A 6,630-nucleotide genomic window follows, 5' to 3' on the forward strand; every position below is an offset into this window, starting at 1 on the left:
ACTGTGACGTCATCGCGGAAAAGGGTTTGAGTCTGGGCTGCGCGGAGCGGAAAAGGGTTTGAGTCTGGGGAGAATGTATAGGCGGACTGGTCGGCTCGGTCGGTAAGTGTCGGTAACCGGAATCTGCGTGTAGAACCCCCCTTGCATACCTACTCTGATCTACGACCATCCAACATTGAAATTCCAAAAAAGCCATCTAACGACCACCCTTGTGTAGATAGTAAAACGAAAGTAATTTTCAGACGAACGGTAAAATCGCTAACCCGCGTACGCAGAATCGTAAGAGTTGAGAAAGAATATCCTGTATCAACATTTCAGTATGCGTTGTCGATTAGCATTTTAATCGCTCATAGGACGAAACAATGGCAGTCGTAATAAACTGAATGCTGCAAACAGAATTATCTCATATTCCTTGTCTTATGTACAGACGAATCCTGTTGACAATTTGGCGACTGAGATGGAGGCGTTAAACCGGATCGTCAACCAGGACGAAATGTGAGTACGCGCACAAATCGCTTTGGAAATCCCAAATCAGCGTTTGTTGGTAACCGTTCAACAATCATGTCATCAAATATTCACATCGGAATCTAATAAATTGTAGGAGATGCATTTTTTTTAAACAAAAAAAAATATTTCCTAAACAACGCTTCCGACAATTTGTTACATACCAATTTCAATTTTTCTAACACGTCGATTGAAGCATTTCGAACAATCTATCGTTTCGGATTGTAGATACGACTTTTGTTTGCATAAATAAAAAAATGTTAAGGCCTCTATGCAGAGTCCCCCTTCCTCAATAACAATTGACCCGACATGTTCGCATCCCGACTTATTCCGGTCTTATTCCCTACACCCCATCTGTACAAAGAATATTTTATTCATTGCAGGATGGATGAAAGTACAACGCCTCAACCTGGTGTTGCCTTGGACAGCGCGGAGGTCCCAAAAACTCCGAATCGTAAGTACTTGTGTGATGCATGCGGTGCGCTTTTTTATTCACCATTTCAATATCGGCATTCCAAACATACAGTGGAGCCTTACACATAGCTTACACAGACAATGCTGGAGAAGGTTGTAAGTTTTCCATTCGGTATTGCGAAAGAGTAAGAGGTATAGCAAGCCCTGCTCGCGGATGGATACTTTATGCAATTTGCATATTTAGATTGTTTTTTTAATAAAAAGAATACACTTATTTTGTTACCAACTTTAGTAAATCTTCGGCCAAATGTGTAGATTCAGTAAAAGAATCGTCAGAATGCAGTCGTGTAGGGTTGTGGACTCTAAAAAAAACATTGTACAGTCGCATGATTTGATTTAGAATTTACTTTTTAAGTCCAGAACTTTAGGCGGGCCCGATCTGGTGATTTTTTATGGAATCTTACGGAAAAGTGGTCTGTCTGGAGAAAACAATTCAAAAAAAATTTTTTCATGGAAAATAGAGTTTACAGGGCCGTCAAAATTATGATGCCAATGTTATTAAAAAGAAGATCGAAAACTGCAACTTTTACTTTCAATTTTTTTTTTACAAATACTTCAAAGAAAGTTAAAAAGAAATCGGGTGAAGTCGTATACGACCTTATATGGTGTTTTTTTTAATTTTCCACGCGGACCAGCGTAGATGATTGTAGTGGACTGCAATAGGTTACTCTCAGTTGTGTTGTTCTGCTTTTACAGCTATCCCGAACGAGAATACGAAGAAAAAAAAAATCGGCGATGGTGGGACAAAAAAAAGGCCAGAAAACAAAAAGAAAAAACGTCCGCATCTGCGTCAGATACTCCGCAACTACACAAGGTGGCCAGATCCACCTCGAACTAGCGGGACAAGCGAGTGTCTCGGAATCCGCGGTTCCGAAAGACTCGCACTGACGGTCCGTCGAAGCAGACGTCTTCGGACCCGCGGACGACGGAGGAACGAGCGTTGGCAGTAGTGGTGAACACGATACTCAATCGTATGTAACAAAAATTGATGCAGTAAAAATAAAAACCATACAAAAAAGACTAATAATAATAATGATGATATTCCTGATAGTAATAAGAATAATAATAATATTGGGTAATGACAACATTTATTATATTTTCTGACGTACGTTCGTTGATTGTTTGGCCAAGTGCACGTCTTCCTAGTGATTGTTCTGTTTGAAATGACAGCACAAGGAGTGGACATGGTGCATTCGACTCCATGTTGACCATTATCCCAACACAACCAGCTTTCGTGCGACATTCTTTACATTGCTCACCCTTTCGAATAGAGCATACGCATTTTATTCGTGGTGCCTACAAAAAAATCCATAAAAAATTCAAGGATATTTTCAGAACATTTATAGGGTATTCAATGATATTTAGGAAAAGTAGAAATCAACTGCAATGACAATTAATGATACGTGGGTGATTCTACTGAGTCCAGACACAAGTCAGGGTCCTCGATATTTGATTCAAACTTTTATGGTAATACATTGTAAACTTCGTCATTTCGGGATATATTTCGAGATATACATGAACAATTTCTCATAAATATTCGAATCGAGAGTCGACCGGCGAAGTCGAAGTATACTGCAAAAAACAATAGATTGGGAATATATATATATATATATATATATATATATATATATATATATATATATATATATATGTGTGTGTATATATATTCTCTTCTAAGAGCACGCGAGGATTGATCAGCCGACACATGATTGCGAGAAAGATAGCTGAAATTTTTCTGATCCGGGCTACCAAATAACGAAACGGAAAAAAAAAATGGAAAAATGGAAAAAAATCTACACACTCTCGGAATTGTTTTTTTTTCATTCTTTTTTTCTCTTCTCGGTTATCAAAAACACAAAAAAGAAAGCGGGATTAAGCAAGAATATGAAATAAAAAAAAATGTAAGGAAAAAAAAAGTCGGTCCACTCTCACTGTTCGCGCCACTTTATTATTATTATATTAGTTTTGTAAATTTATCATAGCAAATACTGTAGTTTCGTTATATTTGTATGTTGCACCTATTTACCACGTATAAGGTGACTAAAGAGTCACAACAGTAGATTTACTTTCTTATTCCACATGACGAGTAGTTCAACGTTATAGTAATTCAAATTACGTACTTATTGCCTACGTCAGAAATTCGTGAGCCGATACTCGAATCGGTAGTTACGTACGTTCGCTTGGCCGGTGAGGGCGCAGCGCAAGTTAGTTAGTCTCGAGCGCTCGAATAGGTAGGACGCGTTAGGTTTTCCTTAGACACGCGCGTCGATTATTTCGTCTCGCGTAGTTTTAAGATTTATCGTTTAACACGGTCGGGGGAGACGTGTTTCACCCTCCGGTTGGGCCGGGGGTGTCGCGTCTCCCTGGGCGAGCGTCATTGCTTCAGCGTTGGTTCCCGAGACGTCGGGACCGCTGTTTGCACGGCATTGGGCCACCTTGACGCTCCCCACTCCCTGCTTCCACGAGTGCGTGGAAGTTGCGGAGCACGGTTTCTCATGGAGACTTAGATAAGTTGGCTTAAGATTATTGAATGATCATTCAATCTGGTTGACAAGGAACGCACCAGCGGCTGTATTATCCTGTTTTATGATGATCTGATTGGCAGTTAATAAACACTGGTCTTGCTTCGGCTTTTCCCTCTGCATCGTGAGGGTTTTTATGCCGAAGCAAGCGTCTTGTCTTTCCCGCGAAATTGTGTTATTTATTTATTTACCCTCTCACTCACTCATCCCATCCCGATTGAAGTTAGAGAAGAACTCTGGTCAAACGACCAAAACATGGTGCCCCGGGTGAGGAGTGAGTGATTGGGTTTTTCTTGTTAGTCAAGTTCGTGTTAACTTGTCACCTGGTACTGGCTGGTGCGTCTTGTGTATGTCCTGTACGTGTGTAAGCCGAGACGAGGCTTAGGGATTAGGATTAGCGTGGCACTAGGCCTTCGCGCGACACTAACTAACAGGCGAGGTATTATAATACGTGGTCGTATTGTCATCGTGTATGCCTATTACCTTTGCCTTCCTCGCTCAGTTGCGTTTGGTTCTTCGACTGTGATACACGTTCGTTTGGACCCCTCGAGTTATAACAGTTTTCAATCAAACTTCATCGCGACATGGCTCCAGTAGCCTTACAGAAGCTTACTGCATTGCAGCGGGCTCGTGAAGGCGAAATAGAAGGCTTGCGGCAGAGGTTAACAAGCAAACCGCGAGATACGCTTACGAAACGAGTCGTTAAATCGCGACTTGACGCTCTAAATGAAATTTGGACAGAGGTTCGTAAGGCTCACGCTGAGATCATCGTTCGAGAAAACGCGGATGCCGACCCGTACGTCACCGATGATTGGTTCGGGCGAATTCAGGGTGTATACGAGAATGCCCTTGACGAGTTTTTGGCGCTTTTGACTTCCGCGGAAAAGGTGGAAACAGAGGCCGTCACTAGACCCGCGGCGGCAGGCACCTCTGGAATTACTGGAACGGGTGTCGCGAAACTCCCTCGTATTCCTCTCCCAACCTTTTCGGGAAAGTATGAGGATTGGGCAAGTTTTTGCGACCTTTTCACTACGTTGGTGCATGACGTAGCTTCTCTATCTGACGCAACCAAGCTGCAGTATTTGAAGCTTTGCTTGACCGGTAGTGCCGCGGACCTAATAAAGGACGTCGCTACGACCAGTGCGAATTACATCAGCACATGGCAGGCGTTAAAGACTCGATATCACAACCCTCGATTAATAATAAATAAACATTTGGCTTCGTTCATGCGGATCTCGCGCTTGAAAAACGAGTCCGCTTCCGAGCTCCGTTCCTTCGTCGACGAAGCTCAGCGAATAGTTCGTGCGTTAGCGAATTTAAAATTACCAGTGGAGCATTGGGACGTCTGGCTTGTCTTCGTGCTCTCTGAACGCTTGGATTCGGAGTCGCGAAGGTTGTGGGAAGCGGAGCTGAGCCAGGGTGACCTCTCGGAGGGTACCAGCTCTCTTCGTTCACTCCCGAAATTCACGGACTTGATAAAGTTTTTGGAACGGAGAACTCAGGCCTTGACTATGATCGCGCTCGAGTGTCGAACGAAGAAGAGGTCGGCTTCAACACCTTCTGCGGGACCCCAACCCCGTAAGGTTTTCCACCACACTTGTGCTGCGGTCCTGCGGCAATCCTAAATTCGAATTCGAAACAGACGCGCTCGTCCTCCCAAAACTCACCTCGCGTCTCCCATCGGATAGATTTGGCGATCTAGATTTGGGACAATTTGAGGTCTTGCGCTGGTGGATCCGGACTTTTCGGTTTCCCAAGATGTAGACGTAATTTTGGGCGCTGATGTTTATGGCCAGTTGCTCCGTCCCGGCTTGAAACGGTTCCCTACCTCACAACTTGTCGCTCAAAGTACGGCTTTTGGTTGGGTGATTTCCGGTATGGTGCGGTCCGACAAACGGCGGGCGGACAGGGCTCACTCTTCCTTGCCAACACGGGCACTTCATTGCTTGGGTGAGCCGGATTTGGAGCGGGCCCTGCGGCGCCTTTGGTCTCTCGAGGAGATTGCTCCGAATTCGGGTGGATTGACGCCCGAGGACGAGATGGCTGAGCATTTGTTCGGGGAGGCTCACAGTCGCGACTCGCGAGGTCGGTGCGGGGTCCGGCTTCCTGTGGGACCGGAGCATCCTAGGGTGGCTAACGAGACGGATCAATGGCGCTTAAATCTCTCTCCGGTATGCAACGTCGACTGTCGCGAGACGCTAGATTGGCTGAGGCATACGGTAGCTTCATGAGGAACTACGAACGCCTGGGACATATGACTCGAGTCCCGGCCTTAGAAATACGGTGCGAGGACGCGTGGTACCTTCCACATCACGCAGTGATTCAGGCTTCGGGTGACAAATGGAAACTTCGCGTTGTGTTTGATGCCTCTCGGAAAACTCGCGAAGGGCACTGTCTGAATAACTTTTTGTGGTCAGGACCCCCCCTCCAGAGCGATCTGTCATTGATCCTCTCAAATTAGGCGAAAATACCGTTTTGCGTTTATCGTGGACATGGTGAGGGTGTTCCGGCGGGCTCTGGTCTTGCGCGAGGACCGGGATCTGCAGAGGGGTGTGTGGGCGACGATCGCTGACGCCGGTCCTGTTGATTACCGTTTGAATGCTGTCGCGTGCGGGACGACTTGTGCCCCATATCTGGCCATCCGCACGCTTTCGCAGTTGGTTATTGATGAGGGGGTTGACTTTCCTCTCGGAGCGGTGGTGTAAATATTGGTTTCTAGGCAGTCACGGCGTAAGGGAGAAAAATCCGTCGATTCGGAGTTGGACGCGAGTGGTCCTGGGTGCGTATGGGGCGGCGTCTTGTTCCCTTCGGCGGGGACACTGGGTGTCCGTGAGTCCGAGCCGGGATTCCGGCGTCTGATTTGATTGGATTACATGGATCGGATTGATTATCACTTCGGGTTATCGGAATCTCAGAAAGAAATAATTGACAGTTTCAGTGGCTTGGATTCGAGTATTTGAGGAATTGCGATCTAGTAGAACGACTGAATTCGACACGTGTGTTTTGTGAATTTTATTTTGCAGCACGTTGCTTACACGTCATCCGGAAGTACTCGACTAAACTCGGCTCCCGCCGCGGTGACTCTCACGCCCTCTCAGTCTCCACACAATCTGTCAAACATGGCGTACAC

General features: G+C 45.5%; 1 long non-coding RNA gene across 1 annotated transcript; it reads left to right on the forward strand.

The window, feature by feature from the left end:
- Nucleotides 1-364: 364 nt before the first annotated feature.
- On the forward strand, nt 365-1,704 carry LOC124305100 (uncharacterized). Its single transcript, XR_006908325.1, has 3 exons — nt 365-495; nt 888-958; nt 1,675-1,704. It is a non-coding gene; the product is annotated as an uncharacterized LOC124305100 (long non-coding RNA).
- The last annotated feature ends 4,926 nt before the right edge of the window (nt 1,705-6,630 follow it).

The sequence above is a fragment of the Neodiprion virginianus genome, chromosome 5 (assembly GCF_021901495.1).
Source record: "Neodiprion virginianus isolate iyNeoVirg1 chromosome 5, iyNeoVirg1.1, whole genome shotgun sequence".
NCBI classification, from domain to species: Eukaryota; Metazoa; Arthropoda; class Insecta; order Hymenoptera; family Diprionidae; genus Neodiprion; species Neodiprion virginianus.